A 25,741-nucleotide genomic window follows, 5' to 3' on the forward strand; every position below is an offset into this window, starting at 1 on the left:
GTTTAGATGGTATTTAATCTGTTGTCATGTTCTTTTCATTAACAGGTATTTGTTGGAGTCCAGCTGTCATTATGTGGAGTTTATGTCTTTTTAGTTCCGGTTTCCTGTTTTATTTTGTATTATCCTTGTTTAGTTCCCTCATGTCTTGTTTCCTGTTTTGCCTTATGGTTCATTAAGTCTACCTGGACTCATTTAGTTTATTCAATACACCTGTGTCTTGTTCTGTTTTTGTGTATTTATACCCCTTTGTTTTCTGTCTGCTTGCTAGTTCATTGTGTTGTTAGCTTATCTGTAGTTGCCTGTTTTTGTCTACATCCTTTTTTCTGTTGAGTTTAGCTTTGGAATTAAAACATTTTGGTTTTGCATCTGGTCGGCCTCCTGTATTTGGGCCTCCGCACCTCCATGAACCGTGACAACAGCTGTGGGTTTAGCTGGTTAACAGCTTTAGCCTGCCAACCTTCATTAGCCGGTTAGCTCCCAGTTAGCTCTTAGCCACAGGCAGTTTTGACTTTGATAGATGTAAATCATCCAACCCCACGCTCACATCTCAGCTCCATCATCATCAGCTCCATCAGTTATCCCAGTTTTATATTTTCCTAGAATGACGTTGCCAAGATGGTGATAATGGGAGCTGCCTACCAAGCTTTGATCCAGCTCTTCGGAAATCTACATCATCATCGTAGAGGCTCCGTCCATCTTTTATATACAGTCCATAGTATCATCCTGGTTTATCCATCTTCACACTGGTCCTGCTGTGCTGCTGGTGTACAAGGTGCTGAATGGTTTTGGGCCAAAATATAGATTTGATCTACTGACACCTAACATATCCAAGATAATCTGGGTCATTTCTATGATGCTATTCGGTGGTTTCAGTAGAAGAGGAAGCTTTGAGAAGGAACCAGACAAAGTTTGGGCCATGCATTACAAGGGGTGTAGAAAGTAGAACTCCTGTCTAGCAGCTCTTTCCAGTGACTAGACCAGGTGAATTTAATTAGTTTAGCTCCACTGCAGGTAGATGAGCCTGTTAGTGAAAACGCCTGTTCTGAATGCATCGGTAGATCAAGAGACATGACAGGACTTCTACTTTATTTTTACTTCTACTTTATATGCCTCTGTGCATTATGTCAACAACATGCACACAGTCCACATGCCTGAGCTTCCTGCTTTGGGCCTTAATCCCTTTAAAGCACACCCACAGAAAAAAAAAATGAAAGTGTACATTTGGTCATTAAACAAAATGTAAAAAAATAAAAACAAGTTTTGTATGTTTAGTGTTTATCACCTTTTGATATGTCAAAATAATTCCAGCGCAAAAAGTGCCCACCAGGGGACAGAAGACAAAGTTTTACCATTCATGGTGAAATGCAAAAGGTCCCAGAAAATCTATTAAATTTGACACATGGCATTAAAGGGTTAAAACCCTGACTGGGTTACCAGAGTGTAGGCTGACTTTTACCTGTTTTTGTTGAATTAGTGGCTCTTTAAAGCACAATAACGCTGTGGAGCTGCTGAAAATAGGTGTATCTGGTGTCCCATCTTTGCAACGCACGGTTTAGTGGGGCGAACCCAGTAAGTTCAGCTACCTACAGCTACAATTCATCAGAAGTTTAAAAGCAAATCATAATCATCCATAAATGTGAGTGCAATAACCATAAATACCCCCACACATAACATAAATGTAGCCTGACAGAAGTAATGATTAAACAACTCGGATCCGTGCATTATAAGGTTATAATGCACAGTGGGGAGCCTAGTCTAGTTCTAGACTCCGAGGTTGTGCATTATAACCGTCTAACGCACGGATCCGAGTTGTTTAACCGTTGTACCATGGTCCCACAAAGTTATCATTTAATAATAAACTTGTATTTCTTTCTACAACACTTGCTAAATATCCTAAATTTTAGGAACTATTTCAAGTTACCCTTGATGTACTTTTTATGTAAAACAACCAATGCTACAGCGTGTTTCTGTCATTTACCTGTTAAAAGGCAGCTAATGCGAATCATTTGATCAGCGAGTTGCTATGGTGACCACCGTAGAGATATTTCAGTGATTTAACTCGCCGTACGTTTATACAAAAATAATGCAGATGGTTTTCATTAGAATTCTCATTGACCATGGTATAATGTTTGTTGTCTTACTCCCACACGTTTCTATGGCCGCAACGGAGGCTTCGCAGCTCCATCACAACAGTTAAAACTCGAAAAGGAGAATCACTTTAAAACTGTTTTATTGTCACTGTGTTTATTTTAAAAAAAAGGAGCTTTTCTCTTTCAATCTATTTTGTGTGAACGATAATAATGATGATGGTTATTTATTTATTAGTAATAACTATCTTTATCTTCTCTTGTCTGATTCTTTTTAATCTTGAACACCACATTGAGTTACCTCATATATGAAAATTGCCTTGCCCTTCTGCACTCTTCATATTCCCGAACACCATTTTACTTACCAGTTATCTCACAATTCCCACACCAACTAGCAAAAGAAAAAGTGTGAATCTCTCCCTCATTTCTCTCTACTTTGTTCACCTCCTACATCCATGATGTTTCCTCTTCTATCAACCTGCATTTTGTTTATTACCATGGATTTGTAAAGACCGATAATCTGTAACCAGTTCTCCCATTGCCATAGTTACTCTCTACAGCAGATGTTGTAGTGGGAAGTGGGAGGATTACTGGCAGCATTGCATTAAAGAGCACAAGCTAACAAATTTCCATCTGCGCTGCTGACAGTTTCTATTTGGAGTTTATTTACCAGATAGAATTTTGAACAAAGAATGGTTTTTATACCTTATTTGCTCTTCAATTTCTGTAGGATAATTTCTATAGGATGTTTAATTTCCATTGTAGTCTCATTAAAATGTTTCTGTTACAGACTCCCACATGCTAGAGCCCTTTAGGAAATGAACGTTGGATGAAAAAAATTAAGCTCCTATAGGTAGAAAATGCTGCTGTAGAGACATATTTTTACACTGACTTTGTCATTAAAGCAGATTTACTTTGTCAAGATGAGAAAAGCAGACAGCAGCAACATTCATGCAAGCAAACAATCTAAAAACATCCATTTTGTAGCTGCTGGTTTGTTTTTTGCTTTCATTACAGCAATACTTTAGCATCACACACTGTGTGTGGGAAGCCCAAGGGCATGACAGACCTCCTGTGCTTTGGCTGCTTGCAGATTTGCCACAGTGAAAAGTCCCAGCTTAACTGAACATGTTGCATACAGGTTGCTCATTTAAAAGTCAGAATAATCTCTCAGTCTCCTGTGGGAGAAAACGGAAGAATATGCAGAACATTTTAAATTTTTTTGAGTTTATTTTGCATTAAGCAGCAGTAGAGAGTACTGAGAGACTGCAAAGGTTGACAGGTGGGAAACCACAGAGGGAAAAAAGAGAGGAAACAGAAATGATAAGAACCAATCAGTGGTTCATCTTCAATCCCAATGAAGTTTGAACGTTGTGTAAAAAAAAAAAAAACAAACAAAAAAACCCCCCCAGCAATTTACAATCCTTTTAAACCTATATTTAAATAAATGTGCAGTTACATCTAAAAGTGCTGTAAACGGCTCTAAACAAAGCAACCAGGTGTGTTCTGTGACGCTCATACAGAAGTAATGTAATGCATAGCTGTTTATCCTGGTTAAAAGTGGAAGGAAAATTCACTGCATCATTACTCTATTTAACCAGAAATATCATTACAACTAAACCACTCAGAGTACTATATCAAACACAATGTCTTAGTTCTGATAAGCATAACTATGAGACCAGACATGCTGCAGATGGAAGCTTCATACTACCCAGAGTATAAACAAATAATGCAAAAAAAAAAAGCGTAATGTACAGATCCATGTTTGTGTGGAATACACTGCCTGGAGACATCATTAAAAAAAACAGAAAATGTCTCTTTAAAGTTAATTTTAAAAAGCATTTGATCAAAGAACAGAGCTCAGAACATTAATCATATCATTAATATGATCCTATAATTTATACTGGATTTAGTTTAGACAACTGTCAATGAACTTTATTACAGTTATTATGGAAATAAGAGTTGTATTCAAGCATATTAATGGAAAGTTAAGTGGAAGGAAAAGGTGCACCAGCAAAAGGCACAGCTGCAGCCTTGAGAGGATTGTCAAGCAACATCCATTCAAGAATTTGGGAGCTTTATAAGGAGTGGACAGAAGCTGGACTCAGCGCATCAAGAGCCGCTATGAACAGACGGATCCGAGACATGGGCTACAAATGTCCCATTCCTCGTGTCTAAACCACTCCACCAGAGACAATGACAGAAGCATCTCACCTTGGGTAAAGAGAACAAGGACCGGACTGTTTCTCAGATGAAAGCCAATTTTGCATTTCATTTGGAAACCAAGGTCCCAGAGTCTGGAGGAAGAGTGGAGAGGCACAGAATCCATATTGCTTGAAGTCCAGTGTGAAGTTTCCAGTCAGTGATGATTTTGGGGAACCATGTCATCAGCTGGTGTTGGTCCACTGTGTTTTCTGAGGTACACAGTCAACACAGCCATCTACCAGGAAATTTTAGAGCACGTCATGGTTCCATTTGCTGACAAGCTTTATGTAGATGCCGATTTATTTTCCAGCAGGACTTGGCACCTGAGAATCTGTTGGGTATTGCCAAGAAGAAGATGAGAGACACCAGACCCAACTATGTAGATGACCTGAAGGCTGCCATCAAAGCAACCTGGTCTTCCTTTACACCTGAGCAGCGCCACACGCTGATCATTTCCATTGCGACACCGCGTTGATGCAGTAATTCATGCAAAAGGAGGCCTAACCAAGTACTGAGTGCATGGAAATGAACTTTTCAGAAGCTTTTTTTCATTGATCTTGTGTTATATTTTAATTTTCTGAGACACTACATTTTGGGTTTTCATTGTCTATAAGCCACAATCATCAAAATCCATTCATTTAATCCAATTCAGGGTTGTGGGGAAGCTGGAGCCTATCCCAGCAGTCTTAGGGCAAAAGGCAGGGTACACCCTGAACAGCTTGCTAGTCCATCACAGGGCCACACAGACACAAACAACCACTCATGCTAAAACTCACTCCTAGGGGCAATTTAGAGTACCTAATCAACCCCATCATCCTCAGCCAAGGATTGAACCAGTGATCTCCTTGCTGTGAGGCCACAGTGCCAACCACCATGCCACCGTGCAGTCCAATTAATCAAAATTTCAAGAAATAAATGTTTGAAATGTTTCACACTATTTCTAATGAATCCACATAATATATGGGTTTTACATTCTGAAATGAGTAACAAATAAATATTCATATCCATAATATTCTAATTTTCTGAGAAGTACCTGTAAAGACTTAACAACAACAGCTAATGGAGATCTGAATAAATTAAATAATAGGGGAGAGTTCCTTCTATGTGGAAAACCTCCTGCATCGTTCCAGTTCCCAAGAAGAGTCGGCCTCGGGAGCTGAACGACTACAGGCCGGTCGCACTTACATCGCACGTCATGAAGACACTGGAGCGACTGGTCCTGCGAATTGTGCACCCTCAGGTGCTGGGAGGACGGGACCCCCTCCAATTTGCCTATCAGGAGAAGGTGGGAGTGGAGGATGCTGTCCTCTACCTTCTACACCGTGCCCTTACATACCTGGATGTTGGAGGGTGCATGGTGAGGATGCTGTTCTTTGACTTTTCCAGCGCGTTTAATACCATCCAGCCCAGCCTTCTCTGGGAGAAGCTGAACATCATGGCTGTGGACCCTCACCTCGTGACCTGGATTTCAGACTATCTGACTAATAGGTCACAGTTTGTCCGAGTGGGGGGGTGTAGGTCCTCAACATTGACCTGCAGTATTGGAGCACCTCAGGGCACGGTGTTGTCGCCCCTCCTCTTCACTCTTTACACCTCTGACTTTCAGTACAACTCAGATACATGCCACATGCAGAAGTTCTCTGATGACACTGCAATTGTGGCATGTATTAGGGAGGGTGAAGAGGGGGAGTACAGGGGCCTGGTGAAGGACTATGTGGAGTGGTGCCAGCACAACAAGCTCCAGCTTAATACATCAAAGACAAAGGAGCTGGTGCTGGATTTCCGCCGGGCGCCCCCTGCTGTACAGTCCATCAACATCAGTGGATCTGAGGTGGAGGTGGTCTCTAACTACAAATATCTGGGGCTGCAGCTGGATAACAGTCTGAGCTGGGCAGCTAACACAGATGCTGTGTACAAAAAGGCTCAGAGCAGGATGTATTTTTTAAGAAGGCTGGCATCCTTTAGAGTCTGTTCAAAGTTACTGTACATGTTCTACCAATCGATTGTATCTAGTGCTCTTTTTTATGCTGTTGTGTGCTGGGGGGGCAACGCTAAAAAGAGGGACACTCAGAGGCTGGACAGGCTCATAAGGAAAGCAGGCTCTGTGGTTGGACTCGGCCTGGACTCTGTGGAAAAGGTGGTGGAGCAGAGGACGCTCTCTAAGATCAGGGCAATCCTCTCCAATCAGAGCCACCCCCTATATCTTGTCTTCTCTCGGCAGAGGAGCTCTGTTAGCTCCAGGTTTCTCTCATTGGGCTGCTCCACTGATAGACTAAAAAACTCTTTCATCCCTCGTGCCATCAGGCTGTATAATGCAGCCACTTCAGGGAGGAGCAGGAGAGACTGATACTAGTCCTGAACTTTGTTTTTTTCAGTGCCTTAACTTGTAGCACCTTAACCTGTAGCACTTTATCTTTTAATGCTGTTGAATTATTTATTTGTCTGGTTTTTTTAAACTTTAAATTTTCTCTTTTGCTGTTTTATGAATGTGAGCAACGGACAACTGCACAATTTCCTTCGGGATTAATAAAGTATTTATCTATCTATCTATCTATCTATCTATCTATCTATCTATCTATCTAATGGAGATCTGAATAAATTAAATAAAATGCCCTATAAAAACAAGACATTTTATGTTCAAACTAAAAACCTTTACTGTGTTCTTCTTCAAATATTCCCTCATTTTGAATTTTATGCCTGAAACATGTCCACCAGAAAAGCGAGGACAGAATCATGTTTACCACTGTGTTACACACCGTTCCTTTTAACAACACTTAATGAATGTTTGGGAACTGACAACACTGATTGTTGAAGCTTTGTAGGTGGAATTCTTTCTCGTTCTTGCTTGATGTACAACTTCAGTCCGGGGTCTCCATTGTGGTATTTTGCGCTTCATGATGGGGCACACATTATATGTGTGTGGTGAGTGTAGAGAGGAGGACTGAGTCCGACCACGCCAGCTAGGGATGACTCCCTAGTAATCGACCTACACGGCCACAAGTTCAATAAAAGCCCCGGAAAGTGATTGTGGGTTTCACAATAAAAATAAAGTTTATTTAACACCACAAATGTTTAAAAGTCTAAATAAAAACCATCTATGAGTCCACAGCCTGGAGATCAACACAGGGGTGGGCCTGCAGAAGCGAGCAACCTGCCAACTCAAATAAACATGCAAAACAGCAAATCAAAATAACCACAACCAAAATCAAATATAGGAACACTTAAACAAACCATACAAAATGTTGAAGGCAGGTTGCCTCCATACCGATAAGTCCAAGCCGTGCACAAAAACACCCAGATATGGGAGGGTAGAAATGGTTAGACGTCGTCAGAAACCACAGCCGCTAGGACAAGTGTCTGCCCAGGGTGAAGCAGGTTCGCTCCAATGCTTGTTGTGAGCCAGAAAAGACAGCGGTGCCTCCAAGGTACCAGGAGCAATGGCACGTTGTGGTGCCCACCTCCACAGTACGCCTAAAGAGATGGTTACTTAATTGGTGTAATGAGCAAAACCCTGTGGATAAATAGATATCCTATTTCCCACATGTGGAATGATGCAAACAGGTGTTTTTGGAGCATTCCTCAACTTTTCCATTGCAGACATCAAATTCAGAATGAGTGAATATTTACAAAAGAACCCAAGTTTGTCAGTTTGAATATTAAATATCGTATTTTATTATATTTAATTGAATATAAGTGAAAATCATTTGTTTTTGGTTTTAAGATTTACACAATGTCCAAACGTCATTTGAATTGAGGTTGTATAAATAAAGTCTTCTTTTTTTAATTCATCTGTCTCAAATTCTTCTGTATTTCAGTCTTTCACCTCTGTAACCAGTAACTAGAAATGGTGAACCTTAATGTTGTAGCCACTCTAAGACATCTTGCAGGTGAATTTTCTATTTAAAGATTGCAAGTCTTCAAGCAATGGCAGATTTCACACTTTTGCAACATTTTTTATTCATTTATTATTTAAATGAATTGGATTAAGCGGTTCAGAAAATGAATGAATGAATGAATATTATGTATCATTTAATCATTTTATTCAAATATTTATTATTTTATTGAATTTCCCTTTTGGGATTACTAAAATATTTTTCATTCATTTCATTCATTCATTCGGATTTAGTGTCTGTAGAGCAGCAACATATGTGTTTCAATCTGTATCCATGAAATCAATCTGACGAGATATTCCAGCGGACATGTTTCATGGACACTGGATAAAGCGTGATCCAATCTGTTGTGGGTTTACATGATGGAAAGATTTAAGACGATCAGAACGCTTTTAACAAGTCACATGTCTTAATTCAGAAGAAGGCTTTTTTTTAAAAAATATTTTTTTAGTGAAGTATTATGATTGTACAAATGCTCAATAATCATGGTCTCCTTCAGTTTGTGACACAAACACTGTATTCACCACAGTCCTGTTGTGTTCTGCAGTTGCCACTTTTCTTTTTTTTTTGTGTGTCTTGTCCAGCATTTAGGCAAGCAGAATGATGGTCTGGATGCTGTGTTCTGCTCAGCCAATTTTCTTTGCCAAGAGAAGCTTTATAGATAATGATCCCCTTGACTTTCTGAATTTTTATTTTATTTCTATATTTATTTTGTATTATTGTTTGAATGATAGAGTTTGTACTGCTGGACCGGAGAGGACAGACGAAAGACAGAAAGAGAAAAAGGGAGAGGAAAGAAAAAGAAACAACTAAAAAATAACTCAAAAACAAAAAGAAAAAACAACCTACAGATGTATACATATACACACATACATACACACACATACATATACACACACATACACACACATATATATATACACATATACAGACATATGTACACATATATATACACATATTAATGCACAGACACATACATACGTACAAACACGTATGCACTCGCCAGTTTCAACACATATACATACACATACAAGCCAACTTTAGATCATAGTAACTAAACTATGAATCTAAAAAGTTAAATATAAATGAGAAACAAACAGAAATGAGAAAACTAGCTGCTGTTTGTGAATAAAGTCGCCACTTTTCAAGTCTTCCCTGAAACTCATCATGTCACGTGACCCACATTGTCCGAGCATTCGCAGATACAACATTCACCACAGAAGCGGTTGGAATGATTGCAGACTGATTTTTCCTACTGATCCAATCACAATAATGATTCAAAGCACCCCCTCCATCGGATAGAAATGTACATTTCTTATCGGATAAGCTGTGGTGTTTACAAGATGCATTTTCATTCTGATTGGATATTTGATCTGATCAAGTGCTCCATGTAAACAGAGCTATCACTGCATTTTTCTTTGTCAGAATCTGTACTTTATGAGTTTTATTTATCATTGTTGTTCAGTTTCTATAAATAAATATCAAGATTGAGTGTGTGACATCACACCAACATTGCATCTGAGGAAATGAAAGCAGACAGGAGATCAGGCAGAACATCATAAAGAAAATATTAAAAATGAAAGATTGTTCATGAGTCTTTTACATGTTTCTTCAATACTGGTTGTAGAATGTTGTTGTATTTATGTTTAAAGAACCTTGTTTCCATCAACAGGGAAAGGCTTGGACACTTCTTTTTTATTCTACACAAATATCTGACCTGACCCTTTCTACTTTTGTGGGATCGTTCCGGTACAATACTAACTAATCTAATCGAAAAGGTTGAGCCGGACACATTGCAATCCTTTGATTGAAAACAAGTCCCTTTCCTGTGTGACCTGCGATTAAAAAACAACAACAACAAAAAAAGCAGGAATGGCACCGTGTTCAGAGCAACAGATTTTCATTTCATTGATTAAACCACCGTTTTAAAGTTACCAAGCACCATTCTGTGAACATCATTCTGCCATCTTGGCAGTGTCACGCATGTCGTCTGTCCTGGAAAATACAAAAATGCGCAGAGGTAGCTCTGAGAGGGGGTCTGTGAGTGTTGGGGTGGATGATTGAGATCTTGCTAACTCCGATCTGCATGTAGCTAAGAGCTAACTGAGCAATCCCGAAGCTAAAGGGAGCTAACAAGCTAACATGGCTAAGCCATGCTGTTAAGCAGCAAAAGACCGCGGTTGTTCTACATTCCTCCTTCTTGAAGCGAGAGATTGGGTACCTGTCAATCAAAAGGACACACCCCCAAATATGCCCAATTTCTATATGAAATTACTTCTAAACGGAGGAGTAATAACCCCCCCTACACACACACAGTTGTCATGAAGGTAAACCTGACCTATTAAACTGAAAATGGATTTTTGTATCCGGCTGTAAACATGTTAATTTCTGCTGTGAAGTTGGTCTTTTTAACATGGGAGTCTATGGGGATTCACTCTGTTTTGGAGCCCCTAGTGGACGAGGTGGGAACTGCAAATTTTCGCACTTACGCATAGGCTTCACTTTTTATCGCCGGAGGCTCTGTCCATCTTTTAGATACAGTCTAAGGTCAAACTTTTACATCGCTGAGGTATCTTTCATAATTGGGCGGATTCTTTGCCTCCTAGGTAAAGTAACGTTTGGCTGGAGAAAGGTGACACTGCAGTTAACAGTCCCAACCTGCTGCTGGATTCAAGGCTGAAAGGGTGAGAATCACTGTGGTGTGGTATGTCATGGGATGGTATGGGTCTCAGGTCACTGGTAATATGAGTCTGAGTCCAGGCCTGAATCCTCATCTCTGAGACAGTGAGTCAAACATTTCAGTGTCTACTAACCAGTTTTTCTCTTTGTGTCTTTATTGTCATGACGATAGATGACAAAGTGACCCCACAGCTTTACAGGGCTTGCATGTCGTCTCAGGGTTGCAGGACGTCACATTCTTCAGTGGTTACAGAAACATGAATGCACTTTTCCTGGGGCTTTGGCCTGAATGGAGGAGTAGAAATATCTATGACAGTGTTATGCAACTCTCCACTGACTCCACAACCACTTTAACGCTGCATTATTCTCCGCTGTGGAGTGAACTCGACCCACTTCCTCTCAGAGCCTCAGAAACATCAAAAGTCACATCTCTGGCTTTCCTTAGTCTGCTTCTTCCTGTCTTATTCTCCTGGAAAGCCCAAACACCATTCTTTGTGTTATAACCATTTTTTTCTTGCTTGTCTTTACTCTACTCGCTTCATCTTTCGCTCACTGCCTTTCTCTTTATTTGCTCCCCTTATTTCTATTCTGTAGAAGGATAGCTTTGTGTTTCTAGATGTAGGCGTTGCACACACTCTCATTCCATCAGCAAAGCATTTCTAACACAAAACTTGAGATGCTGCTGCAGATTCTTCACATCCACACAAGACTTGAACTTGCTTAGCTCATTGGTTATCCATGATTCATTAGCTGCTTTGACACTTGCTCACCCACTCACTTCCTGTCTCATTTGTTTTGTTGCTCACTTCTTCAGTCCCTTCGCTGAGCAGCTCATTCAATATCCTAACCTCATTATTTCATAACTCTGTATCACGGCTATAAATTATTAATTATGTACTTCCACATTGATTAAAACTACACAATGATCAGTTTGTATGTTAAGATGCTTTGACTGTTTTTTCTTTCTCCATTTAAATGGCGTCATAATATGTGAATCATATTTACAGGAGCACCTTGAAAGTATGGAGGAGTAAAAGTGCCACAATGTATTAATTAAATACATAATTAATTAAATAAATGTGTCATTAATTTATTAAAACATTAAATGTAGAATTAATTAAATGTGTCAATAATTATTTAAAATAGGAAATAAATGCACAAATATATAATTAAATATATCTGTAATTTATTAGAATACAATTCATTGCATGAAATAGTGAAATGATTTAATATATATATATATATATATATATTTCCAATTTTAAATATTTAAATGAAATAGTGAAATGATTTAATATATATATATATATATATATATATATATATATATATATATATATATATATATATATATATATATATATATGCATTTATTTCCAATTTTAAATATTTAATGACACATTTAATTAATTTTTTAATGCTTTAATAAATGAATGACACATTTAATTAATCAATTATTTTTCTTAATTAGTACATTGTGGCACTTTTACTCCTCCATATGAAAGCAACTTTAAAAACATTAAAACAAAATTCAGGCCGCCAGGCAGAAAGTTGGATGTTTGAAGAAAAGCCTAACTCACAAGCAGATTTGTTATCGAGTTGTTCCCTTCTCTCTTTGTTATAACTTTGAGCACATTACAGGTTTTTAAAGTAGAGACAAAAATCCACATCAAAGGAATTCTTCCTGTCTTGATTCTCTCCCACAACCTGAAGCTGAATACATATAAACACATTTGAAAAATCATCAACAAACCTGCATCTTATATGAGGGTAAAAAACGTCTGTTTACATAGAAACATATTGCTAGAACATCATTTATACAGCTTGTACCGAGGGGTGGGACTTTAACGCACTCATTATGATTAACTAATTACAGAAAAAAACGATTTTTAACTTCAACTTTGCATCTCCTCCTAAAATCGGAGGAGAGCAGTTTAAAGCTTGTTACGTCCTCCACGAAAAGCGAGAATTTTGTTCTTGCTCTCAAAGCTGCAAGAACAAGAAAAAAAAACAATTTTTTGAGAGGTCTATTCATCCTCCACAAGAAGCTTTGTGTCTGCATCGGGCGGCTATGTCTGCTCTTATGTGCCGACTTCGCACATCGCAGTTATTTCATATTTAACGAGAAACTTCGTCCGCAGCAGGGCGGGTTGTGCACGCGGATGCGTCCGTGTGTTTTAATGCCACATGTTGTAAAAATGTTCGTACTTTCTCACCACCTCGATCAGCTGTTTTATCAAAACAACCCATTTTACCTGCCGCAGCAAAAATGGGGCAGCTTTACGCTTTTTCGTGTTCCGACGCCCACCTCACACGTCTCGGAGTGCCACAAGAAAAAATATCTGCAAGACTGATGTGTCGATAACTATCTTCAATCACATCCTAGAACAAAATGACGTCATTTCCATTTGCACAACAAGAAAACACGTCTCGCTTTGTAACAGGCTTAATTAAAGATCCAAGCTTAAACTTCATCTGGACTTAGTGCATGAAAAAGTTCTGAGTTGTGCGCCTGCAGAATTACATAAAGCCAACTTTAGGATGGAGCGCTTCACCCTGTTTTTAAGTTTTCTTACTTTTAGTGACACTTCCTTCAGTTTGCTGTTACGTCTCAGTCAGCATTTTGGCATGCAGTTACTTTATTTTCAGTAATTACATAATCTTTCCTCAAGTGACTCAAATTAAATTGTTGACTCACTCAATTTCTGGCAAAAAAAATCCTTTTACCCTAATGACCTTATTCATGCCCTAAATAACTAATCCTCACTCACTAAACGCATCACTTACTCATTATTTATATCTCCCACTCCCTTCTATTTCATTCATTAACTCATTGCATGAATGAATCATTCGCTCTTTTTCATGCGTTCCTCCATCGTCACGTCTCTAGATCCACAACAAGCTGCTCATACTGATCAAAGTTGCTCTTCGAGGCTTTCAAGACTGAAAAAAGTTAAGATGAAAGGCTTTCTGTGAGGTTATTGATTTCATCAGTTAATAAGTGGTGAGATTTTTTTAAAGCACAATCTTTTTTGTGCTTTTTTTAATGTGCAAAACCTCAAATGGACCTAATTAAACACCCATTTTCTTCCCTTTACTTCTTTATTCCAATATATAAAACAGAAGCAGCAGCACTAATGATGCCACGGTGGTGGACTCGCTCACAACTGGGATCGTCCTTAAAATAAAAAATAAAGCATTTCAGACATGACCAGACCACCTTATTAGGTCCACACTCACATTTCTTGTTTGTTTATCTGGGCTACAGTTGCGCTACCAAGATACTGATAAGCAAACAAACATATCAGCAGGGATAAACAGGACATGTGTAATAAGATCCAACAGTGAAATCAATACTGCATCTCTCTTTGTACTGACACGACTCCTTTGTCAGCCCCGCCGTCTGCAGTCAAACAGCCAGGTCGGTGAGTTTAAGTCAGGCTGTTGCGCCGTTGCTCCAAGTTATTAATAGCATGATTTAAATCAATATGAGGCAAAAGGCTGGCTTGCAGCTGCCTAGTGCTGGTTGCAATCCTGCAACTTTGGTTGAATAAAAGGGAGAGAAGTTTTTATATTTTACTCAGTAAGTACCGGGAATATCACAGCTGTTTAGACAAATGGCAAAAAAGTCGACTTTTTGAGTGCATATATCAATGAAGGCCATGGACGGTGGAAGATGGCTGCCGAGGAAATGCATAGTTGCAAAAACAAAGTTTTTGTGTTGACATCAAATGTGTCAGACTCAATGTTTTAGGATCAGTTTAATAGTAGATACTGAAGAGCATCATGGTGGAAATAAAGCTTGTCATCCTCCTGGTTTTGAGTTTCACAACTTTGAGATGGTGCAGACGATTATTCCAGACATTCATTATAATCACCATATTTTTGCATTAAAAAACTTGAATTATGTTATCAGTTTATATTTTGGTAATTTTGAATTTGAGAAATCAAATCAGTGAACTTATCATTCAGACATTTTTTATTGATCAATTCAACAAGGTGTTGGACATATTTATTGGAGATTTTGGTGTCCATTGATTGTTTTTCCATCTTTCATTGAACCGTTGTGGTGAGTTTGTGTGAATCGACGATTTTCATCATTTATTAATATGTCACCTGCGCTTTTTCATAACTACCCAAGAGGGTCAGTTAAAATAATTAAGTTCATCATAAATACTGATACATATACCAAAGAAAAACATTTTTCTTTTTCATAGATTTTTACAATTCAGCATAAATGGGCAAAATATTTCTTCTGGGTTCAGCCAGTGGAGATACTACTCGTAAGTGGCACTTCTGAACCACAGCTTGACAAACCATCGTCAGTGATAAGGCAATAAACAATTTATGCAAACGTCACTCGTGCATGATCGTACCTTCCCAAGTAGGTAAAAGAAAGCTTGGATTTCCAATAAAATTCCATAAAGAATCATCTTTATTAAGAAAATTAGAACAATGCCAGAGAGTTGTTGCATGTTTGACTGTTTCAGTCGAAGGGGAGTCACGTAAACAGAGAATCAGTGTAGAAATGAAGGGGTGGTCCATTGTTAGTTGGGCTTTGATCTTCAGAGGTTTATGAACCAGTGAGACCAATAAATACACAGTATTTAGAAACAGGTTAGGTCACAAGAAAAAATGCCTGGTATGCTAAATGGCTATTGAGTCCCGTGTTTGGGGTTATGTGGTACAGTATTGACCAAAATAACCATATTTTTTTTCTGCCTTCAGCCATTATGTACCAGACGTTCCATGAGCGGATATAAACATATTTTTCTCGGTCCACATCAAAAAGGAACCAACAGATTTTTTGTCTGTTATCTGAAAAAGTCAAGATTACTTATGGAAGAGAGCTGTAGGTCTCTGGCATCCCCTGCTAAAGCGTGTTTGACAGCTCGATTGAAGGCAATGTGGGCTTGCTTCCCAGTCCAGGTCCTCAGGACGCACTGCCCCGGATGTTTTAGATGAGTTCCTGTCAAAGTGACAATGTTTTGGTTTTATAGCTTTTATATTCCAATGCGCCCTGCGATGGACTGGCGAGCTGTCCAGGGTGTACCCCGCCTTTCGCCCAAAGATTGCTGGGATAGGCTCCAGCTTCCCCGCAACCCTTCATTGGATTAAGCGGTTAGGATAATGAATGAATGAATATTTCAATGCAAGACATTTTTCTTATTTGCTGTGGATTTGTCTTTGTGGTCAAGGTAACTGGTTGACAATTAGTCACAGCTGGCATTCCTTCTCCCTGCCAGGAGATTAGCTGTGGGATGTATAAAAGGGAACAGGTGTGGGATTACAGGCAAGGACTGGGACGGAGAATGTGACTAGCAATGGGTCGCAAGCAGCTTGAGCCGTGCTACTTGGATGGAAACTCGAGAAAGAACTGGTGCTGGCAGGAGGTAAGGACAGTGATGATGTGGAAATGACCACGGCAGCGGGAGCCAGAGGAGGATGGTGGCCGGTGATGCAGATCGGAGAGAGCGGTGCTACTGGGATCACCAGCCTGGTCAAGGGAGACGACCGAACACCAATCAGCAGCTAACTTTAAAGGAAAGTTAGCACGTCTAGCTGTTGTGTGTGGATGGGCTGGCTTCCTCACATGAAGAGTGTTTTAGCCCTTTTTTGTGTCGACAGCAACCATGTGGCTGAGATGGAGGCAGGCAGTGGTGTGTATACTGGGGTGCTTTGAGGAGGACACGCCCCCATCTTGTCTGCAGCGGATTCCCCCCTAGAGAAAGCTGGAGATAACAAGGCAGGCCCCACCTTTTAGCTTTGAATGTAAAAACTTTTAATTGATCGTTTTAAGGGAGAGACCATTTTCATGTAGTGACCCTTAGTAAAAAGAACCTCTATCCCCCCTAACTTCTTCTTCCATCTTATTACTTTCGCAGTGGGAACCAGGCTGGAATAAAAAGAACCGAGTGTGACGTTCCTTCTCCATCACACCTGATTTAAATTAATGGACCTCACCATTATGTTATTTTCAAGTCTTTTAAAAAGCCAGTCATTTAATGTAGGCCTGTTAAAGTAGGGTTATCTTAAAACATGCAGGTCACCTGGTCTTGCAGACCAGACCTGAAAAACACTGTGTTTATTGGACAGCTTAGAACAAAGTGTCACTGAAAAATTCTTTTTGGCACTTTCTTCAAATCTGTTGCTATTTAAGCCATTTCACCTTATTTAACAAACTCCAATGCAAATAAACTCTTCTGACTGTCTTTAGTTACAAGCTAGGTAGCTACATCTGAAAAAGGCTCGATTGTAGCCTCACTTTCCTGTTCTGCAGACAGGAGTGGCACCTGATGTGGTCTTCTGCTGCTGGAGACCATCTGCTTCAACGTTGTGTGTTCAGAGATGCTATTCTGCATATCTCGGTTGGACCCAGTACTTGTTACTTTCTGTACTTTGGTAGACTAGCGTTTTCTGAAATGCTCAGACCAGTCATTTAAAGTACATTTACATAAATATCTGATCTTAAAACTCTGCTTCTGACTTGTTTTAACTCTCACCACTCTAGTAGTCTAACATGACAGCATCAACGCTCTGCAAAATATCTCAGGAACCACAACACAACTTAGTGGGGAAAATTGCTATAAAAAAAAAAAAACCACTTCTACATTGTTGTTTTGTGTCTTTTATTTTAAATTAAATTCTGTGATCTTCCATTTTCATTTTGTTTCTTCATTTGTTTTTACCCTTATAACTATGTGGCATCATTTTAGATTACATATTATGATTGCCCAGGTTGTCCTGAAATAAAAGATGTTCATTACTTGACTTTGCATTAAGGGGTTGAGATTATACATGCATTAATAGACAGAGAGTACAGAAGGACAAAAAATAGCAATCGATGGCATTGTGTTTTTTAAGGGTTAATAACAGTGACATTTGTTACATACAAACCAAGATATGTTGTTGCCAGGCTGAGAAACTGCTTACCACAACCTTATTTTTACTCATCACTTTACATCTGTGTGTCTTTTTATGGCATAAGTCCCAAATCAGCAACTGGATATCAACACATTGACCATTTTGATGCTCCATCACTGAATCAGTACAGAAACCCAAGAGGAAGGAACAACTATAGAGAAAGTAACACAGCAAGATAGAAGACAACAGTCAATATCCGAGTGACTTTTACTGGCTGGAGAGAGCTCAGAGAAGAGACAGGATGTCACAGTGCGTGAAACCAAGTGACAACCCAAATGCAGGCTGATGAGGCAGGCAGCCGCAGGAATGAGGCTTTAATTAAATAATCAAATGCTAACATAGAGGAAACATGATGGAGACAAGACAGTAACATGACAACAAACTGGAAATATGAAATAATAAAACAAGGGGTACACACAAACAGGGGGACTCATAAGGAACAAGTGAAATCAAAGAACAAAGTGAAGCCAGGTGAACTAACGACACAGGAAGCCCAACAGCTAACCCAAAAACTCAAGGGAAAACCTATGAAATAAGACGAGAAAAACCAAGCTAGGCATGAAAAAAAAACTACAGAAACCTAAATCAAAACCCAGAGTTGTATTCAGGGAACACCTCTGTGAGAAGATCTGCCAAAGTTCAGTAGTTGCTCTTTAAATCTCCTTTGTTTGAACTTCAGCAAGCCGTCTTCACCATGTCCATATGACTAAATGTGTTGAGTTGCTGCCATGTGATTGGCTGGTTAGATATTTCTGGTAAATGATTGAATTGGTGTTCCTAATAAAGTGGCTGCTGAGTGTATGATCGGCGTATCACTAGCTGTCATCAATACTACATGCTGGCTGTCAATATGATTATAATTTGTGGGTCAGATTTGCCACAATATGAGTGAAAACATGCAAATGAGAAAAATGGTGAAAACTCCTTTACAACATTTTGCATTTATGCATAACTTGTAGGTTTCTCTTTACCTTTACATTCAAACTAATCTTTTATTTTTCTGTGGATACTTGTTATAATTTTTCATGTATTTGGGTGCATGCCTTGTTAATATGCATATTTAGGTTTGTGTTTCATCTAAGTCGGGAGCTGGTTTCTCTCAGTGTGTGGTCCAGTCGGAGTCAGCCATCCCTGGGGTTTGCACTGCCATGTGCAGGCCCCAGTGGCCCTGAAAGCCGGGCCCTCAGCCAACACCATAGAAATAAACAGACCTACAAATTCACCAGAACAGGCTGTCCTGGAGGATTAAGCTCTGCAGATGACTCTGTGTGTGTGTGTGTGTGAGTGTGTGTGTGTGTGTGTGTGTGTGTGTGTGTGTGTGTGTGAGTGTTTGTGCCCATTGTGTGTGAGTGTGTTATTGTGGAACGTTGTTTTCCTCCAGTCACATCAACATGAATCACATGAATTATACACTGAAACCTACAGTTATGTCAGAGCTGAGTTATCGTTTTTAGAGCAGCTTGTAATGATTGCATCACTTTTCCTGTGTAAGCTAATCAAACTAAAAGGATTGATAACGCAGGAAGGAAAATATTTCTCTTCCTTGCACATATCAGCAAATTTTCAGGCTGCATGAGCACTCAGTAGTCACTACATCAGGTCCACCTTTATAGTACTGGTTTGGATGCCCTTTACAGGCAGGACTGCAGTAATTCTTGGTGGGAAAGATTCAACAAGGTGTTGGAAACGTTCCTCAGAGATTTCCTCCATGTTGACATGAAGCATCACACAGTTGCTGCACATCATGATGAGAATCTCCCGTTCCACCTCATCCCAAAGCTGCTCTGCTGGACTGAGATCTGGTGACTGTGGAGCCGTTGGAGGACAGTGAACTCATCGTCATGGTGGAGATGATGTGAGCTTTGTGACATGGTGCATCATCCTGCTGGAAGTTTCCATCAGAAGATGCTACACTGTGCTCAGAAAGGGATGGACATGGTCAGCAGCAGGACTCAGGTAGGCTGTGGAGGTTAAACCAGGTCATGTTGGGACTAATGGGACCAAAGTGGGACGAGAAACTATCCCTCACACCATCACCCCGTCACCAACCTGAAGCGTTGATCCTGACGGCAGGATGGATCCATGTTGTCATGATGTTTCCAGCAGATTCTGATCCTACCATGTGAATGTGGAGCTGAACTGGAGACTCATCAGACCAGCAACGTTTCTCCATCTTCTATTGTCCAGTTCTGGTGAGTCTGTGTGAATTGTAGCCTCAGTTTCCTGTTCTGTGTGGTCTTCTGCTGCTGGAGACCATCTGCTTCCAGGCTGGATGTGTTGTGAGTTCAGAGATGATGTTCTGCAGATCTTGGTTGGAACCAGTGCTTGTTTGACTTCCTGTTGTCTTTCTATCATCTCCAACCAGTCTGTCCATTCTCCTCTTGGTCAAAGTGTCTTGTTCATGTCAGAGGTCAGACAACTGCTGCTAACTGGACATTTTCTCTGTGGAGAACTGTAGAGAGAGTTGTGTGTGGAAAATCCCAGTAGATCAGCAGTTTCTGACATACTCATATCAACAACCTTGTCACGTTCAAAGCCACTCAAAGCTCCTTTTGACCTTATTCTGATGCTCAGAATGAACTTCAGCAAGTTGTCTTCATTAAGTCTACATGACTAAATGCGTTCAGTTGTTGCCATGTGATTGGCCGATTAGATATTTGTTGTATAAATGTGCTTGCCAATTTAAAACGAAACAATCATGATCTTACGTCTGTAAGACAAACTCTTTCAGGAGAGGCCATGTTTAATTCAGAGCACTTGTTTGTGCTGCAGCCTGCCTCCCATGAAGGATGTGCACAATAAACTGCAGATTTAATTTAATTAGCATAATGAAATTTTGATTTATCAGTTAAGGGAATATAAAACAGAAGTCATGATTGCAAATTACCCTCAAAGTCTCCTGTATTTGCTCAACAGGAAAAAGAGCTATGGCGCCCCTGAGTAGGCAATTAGCTGTGCAGGAAGAAACAGCCGTGAGATCGCGGTCATCAAGTCCTGTGTGTTTACTGTGAAAAAAAAACAGGAATGAAAAAGAGGAAAGTTTAAATATGTCACATAAATCAGACACACTCTGTATTGTTATTGTTTTTATTGTATTTAAAGTCTTTTGGCAGCCATGTTTGCGTCTTGTAGATGTTTCCTACCCTCCATATGTTGTAAGATTTGTACCAAATGCAGCATGAAGAAATGCTAAAACACTGAAGTTCACTGTGTCTAAGGAATTATTTAGATAATGTTGTTATGTGAAGCAAAAGGAAATGAGATGGCAGCTGTTTAATGGCTCTCCATTAATCAGCGAGTCGGCAGATATTCAGATTACAGATGGTGCCAAAACAAAGGCAAGTGGTCTGCTCTCACATTGCTGCTACTGATAAGGTCAAATCATACTTTAATCAGCTCATCCCTTTGGAAATCCCTGTGGAGAATTCTCTAACTACACAACACTTAACACCCAGCATCATCACTTAATTGTGTCTTTGACCTGTTAATGTTTTTTGGTTGTTGTTTCTCTGCAATAAAGGTGCATGTTTATCCCAGCTGGATTCTTTCTCTGAATTTAACTCGAGCATTGAAAAGTTTCTGCGTACTGCTTGCTTACTGTTGAGGATGAGTGCGTACTGTAATGTTTGCCTTGTAAACAAGCTCAGTTCTTTGAAGTTGGGCGTATCAGTGTGGTGAATCTTTCCTTTTCATTTTTCAAGCTTCTGGTCAAAAGATGCTTTCACTATTAATAGAAAAATAGTTTCTTTATAGATTTGTGGGGATTACAGAGCTGTATCTAGGACAACGGTGTCCAGCTCCCATCCTCAAAGGCCTCAGTCCTATAGGTTTTCCATGCATCCCTGCTCCAACACAGTTGACTTAAATGACTGAGTCCTTATGCAGACCAAGCGGCAACCTCCGGCGGTTAAAAGTGAAGCCTATGCGGAAGTGCATAAAACTGCAGTTCCCCCTTCATCCACTAGGGGCTCCAAAACAGAGCGAATCCCCATAGACTCCCATGTTAAAAAGACCAACTTCACAGCAGAAATAAACATGTTTACAGCCTGGTTCAAAAATCCATTTTCAGTTTAATAAGTCAGGTTTACCTTCATGACAACTGTGGGGGGGGGGGTGATTTTTTTTTTTTAACTCACCAGTTTAAAAGTAATTTAATCTCGAAGTTCGGCATATTTAGGGGCGTGTCATTTTGATTGACAGGTACCAATCTCCCGCTTCAAGTAAGAAGAACGTAGAACAACCGCAGTTTTTAGCCGGTTAACAATGTGACTTAGCTTTAGCCGACTTACCTCCATTAGGTGGGTAGCTCCAGTTATCTCAGTGTTAGCTCGGTTAGCTTTTAGCTACAGAAAACTCGGAGTTCGCTTGATGTCAATCATCCACCATGACGCTCACGGCTCCCCTCTCAGTTCCACCTCTTTGCCCATATTTGTATTTTCCGGGCGAGACGACACACATGACGCTGCCAACATGGCGACGGTAGGAACCGCCCACAGAGTTTCAATTCAGCTCTTCAGAAACCTATGGGTGACATCATGGAGGCTCCGTCCATCTCTTTATATACAGTCTATGATGCAGACCTTTATAGGCTGTTAGATCCATTTAATTTGAGTCTGGTGTGTTGAAGCAGAAAAGCATAAAAATCTGCAAGACAGCAGCACTCAAGGACTGACTATGGACACCCCTGACCTAAGATGACAGTAAGACTGTATGAGGGGAGAGGGCTAAGATGTATGAACGTATTTACATGAGTAGTAACTGTTTATGTATTAATGTGTTAAAGTGTTAATTATACAGATTTATCTGCTTTAATGGTTTAATTTTGACAACCTTTGCTCAAATGCTCTTGAGTTAATGTAGGCTACATATTTTACCACTGCCCCCAAAGTTATTTTCCCACCTCTCATGGGGGAAAATACCGCTAGTTTGAGGACCACTGAATTAGTGGACTATCCAACACACTTCACTGCAGTCACATTTACACTAACTTGCTATTTTATCTGCTGCGTAACACCAACAAAGTACTCGCCATGATGCCATGAGAGGCACTTCCCCTATCTGGTTTGAGGCAGTAACCCATTAAACCCCCGTCGTTTGGGGTCAGCTGGCAGTATGGGAAATTAAATCCATTCACTGGGATGTCCATCAGAACATCCAAAGGCACAGCACTAATATACCATGATTTTTTCCAACAGAAAAAGCTAGTTGTAGTAGCCTAGCACGTAGTAGTGCGCCTGCTTTGTTTGTCTTTTTACCACCAACAGTCGCAAACCTGTAAGTCACGTGATCAGTGATGAAAGCTGAGAATGGGATTTAGATTATGTGTTTATAATGCTGAGTCATTTAAATTGTAAATTTCCAGTAAAGACCCTGGTAACCACTTATCATGTTATATAAAATTAATTCATTCATTATCCTAACCACTTAGTCCGATGTACTTCATCAAGCTTCAAGGAAAGCTGGAGCCTATCCCAGCAGTCTTTGGGCGAAAGGCAGGGTGCACCCTGGACAGCTCGCCAGTCCATCGCAGGGCCTAAGTAAAATTTAATTCCTTAAAATGAAAATTTTTCTTTTGGTAAATGGCACTGCCACATGATAAGTGAAGGCTTAGACCAGTGGTCTGATGTTTAAACATAAAGATGGAAATGCCGCAGGCTTTCCACTGAACACTGAGTCCAAGCGAGTAGTGTTGCCATTTAAAGTCCGCTCATAAAGTAGATCCACTCCACTTCATTTGGCTTTTAGTGTTTAGACTCTACTGTAACTCTTACATAAATGCTGCGTCAGCTAAGGGAGGGATGAAAGGAGTGATGAATGATGAATGGAAAGGTTGGGAGAAGAGAGAGGCTGGAGATGGAGGAGGAATTATTCAGTGAACCATCACATCTCCATCCATCTTTACCAGCAACATTAAACATGCGTGCGTGCTTCTTTTGTGCCCTAATTGCTCGCAGGAATGCCCACACATGTAAGCAGAGTAACAAGCATTTATTTGTACTGTTACATTATGAAATACACAAAATGTGGGATTATATGTGTGCATAGAGCCTCGAGGCTGTTCGAGCAGAATTCATTTTAAAGTCAAATGTTCCACAAGCTGTCCATTTTTATTGAAGTGTTCACTTCCTCATTAGCATTTAGATGTGTCGGATTATTTCAGCACATTCCCACAGACATATCCATGCTCATGGAGATGCTCAATCGGTCAGGTTTGACCTGGAGGTTCCCTGAGATCAGGATGGGATTGTCAGAGTCATCTCAATTTATCCAACTCATAAACTTACATCATGGACATAATGCTGTGCTTGTTCCTGAGATGCATTTTGGCACACACAGCTGATCTGTACATCATCTACATTTTCTTTGTATTAAAATGTCAGTAAATTGTGAATGTCCGTGAAAATGTCGGTAAAATGAGTCAAAATCCATCCATCCAAGGTTTGGTTGCATAAGCAGCAGGTTCAGGAGGAGACCCAGACTTTCCCTTGTGACTGTCTCTACTTGGGGGGTTCCCAAGGTGTTCCCAAGCCAAAAAAGATATATAATTCCTTTGTTCAGTTTTGAGTCTTAGGTCTCCTCCCAGTAGGATGTGTCTGGACATCCTCCAAGAGAGGAGGCGATCAGGAGCCATCTAAAGACCCATTTATGTCCAACGCAGAAAGATGGATATGCAGACTAATAGACAGTTCTGTCCATCTCCTGTGTCGGTTACTCGCATACTTTGGTCCGTTTTCAAGGGTCTTGGTTAGGGCACATTCACATCAGCCTTTTTGGTTCAAAACCTTTCAGAGTCCGTTTGCTCGGAACGTCTGCTTTGTTTGGGGAAATGTGAATGCACCAAACAAATTCTGATTCAGACCAAAGAGGTGGACTTGGTCCACCTACAAATGCAGGTCTCTGCCCGTTTCAAGGGGACCAAATACAAGAAGCAAAATACAGAGAAAAAGTCACTTCCTGCATTTGATGTAGCATTGCATTGTGAGTAAAAACATAGCGATGGAATTAAGTGTCCTCTGCCTCATCTGTTGTTCACACTGCGCCCATTGTTGTTGTGTATTTCTGCAACTTACTTGCATAAGACAAAATAAAAAACCCAAAACAATGATAGTTTCATCTCCATGTTTAAGGAAACGGAGTTTTCTTCCTCACATGGGTCTTGTACCACTCTTTCATTAAATACCAGTGCAGCGCCACCTTTGGTGGGGATGGGGAGATATTATTCTAATGGTTGGCGCGTTTCACCAAAATGCAGCGTGAACATTATCACGCATGACATGCAACCAGCAAAATAAGCAAACCAGAATAAAAAAAAAGAAGAGAAAGAAGAATATGCAGGCTGTGTCTCAATTCAGGGTCTGCGCACTTCCAAGTGTGGATTTGTTGGCAGCATGCGTCATAGTGGCATGTCAAGTGCTGTCCCGATTCAAAGGCTCCTTTCAATCCACCCTTCAATATCGCACTTTGTTTGGCTCCAGATTAGAATAAAGTCTACAAGCGATGCATCCTATGTGCCCTCTCCTATCCCAGAATTCATTGCGCTCTTGACAGAAAAGAGTGGGCAGCAGAGCGCCGATGTAGGTACCACACCAGCAAGACCGTTTATTTATTTTTATGTATATATATATATATATATATATATATATATACACACACACACACACACACACACACACACACATATAGTCGTTTTCAAATGTCTTCGTCCCCTTTCATTAAAAAAAAAAAGCTCAATTTATTACAGTAACTCAGAAAACTGGAGACTGAAATGAGGAAAAATAATTTTAAAATGTACTAAATCATAATTTAGTGATATAAAGACACTGTCATTTAATTGAGTTAAAGAAAAAGAAAAAGAAAAACCAAACAAGTCTGTCCTGGACAAATTAAAGCATTTTTTCGGATGAACAGTGGGATAAACAGGTGCAGAAGTCTGACTGAGAGGAACAAAAAACACCT

Source organism: Telmatherina bonti, assembly GCF_933228915.1.
Source record: "Telmatherina bonti genome assembly, chromosome: 16".
In the NCBI taxonomy this organism is placed as follows: domain Eukaryota; kingdom Metazoa; phylum Chordata; class Actinopteri; order Atheriniformes; family Telmatherinidae; genus Telmatherina; species Telmatherina bonti.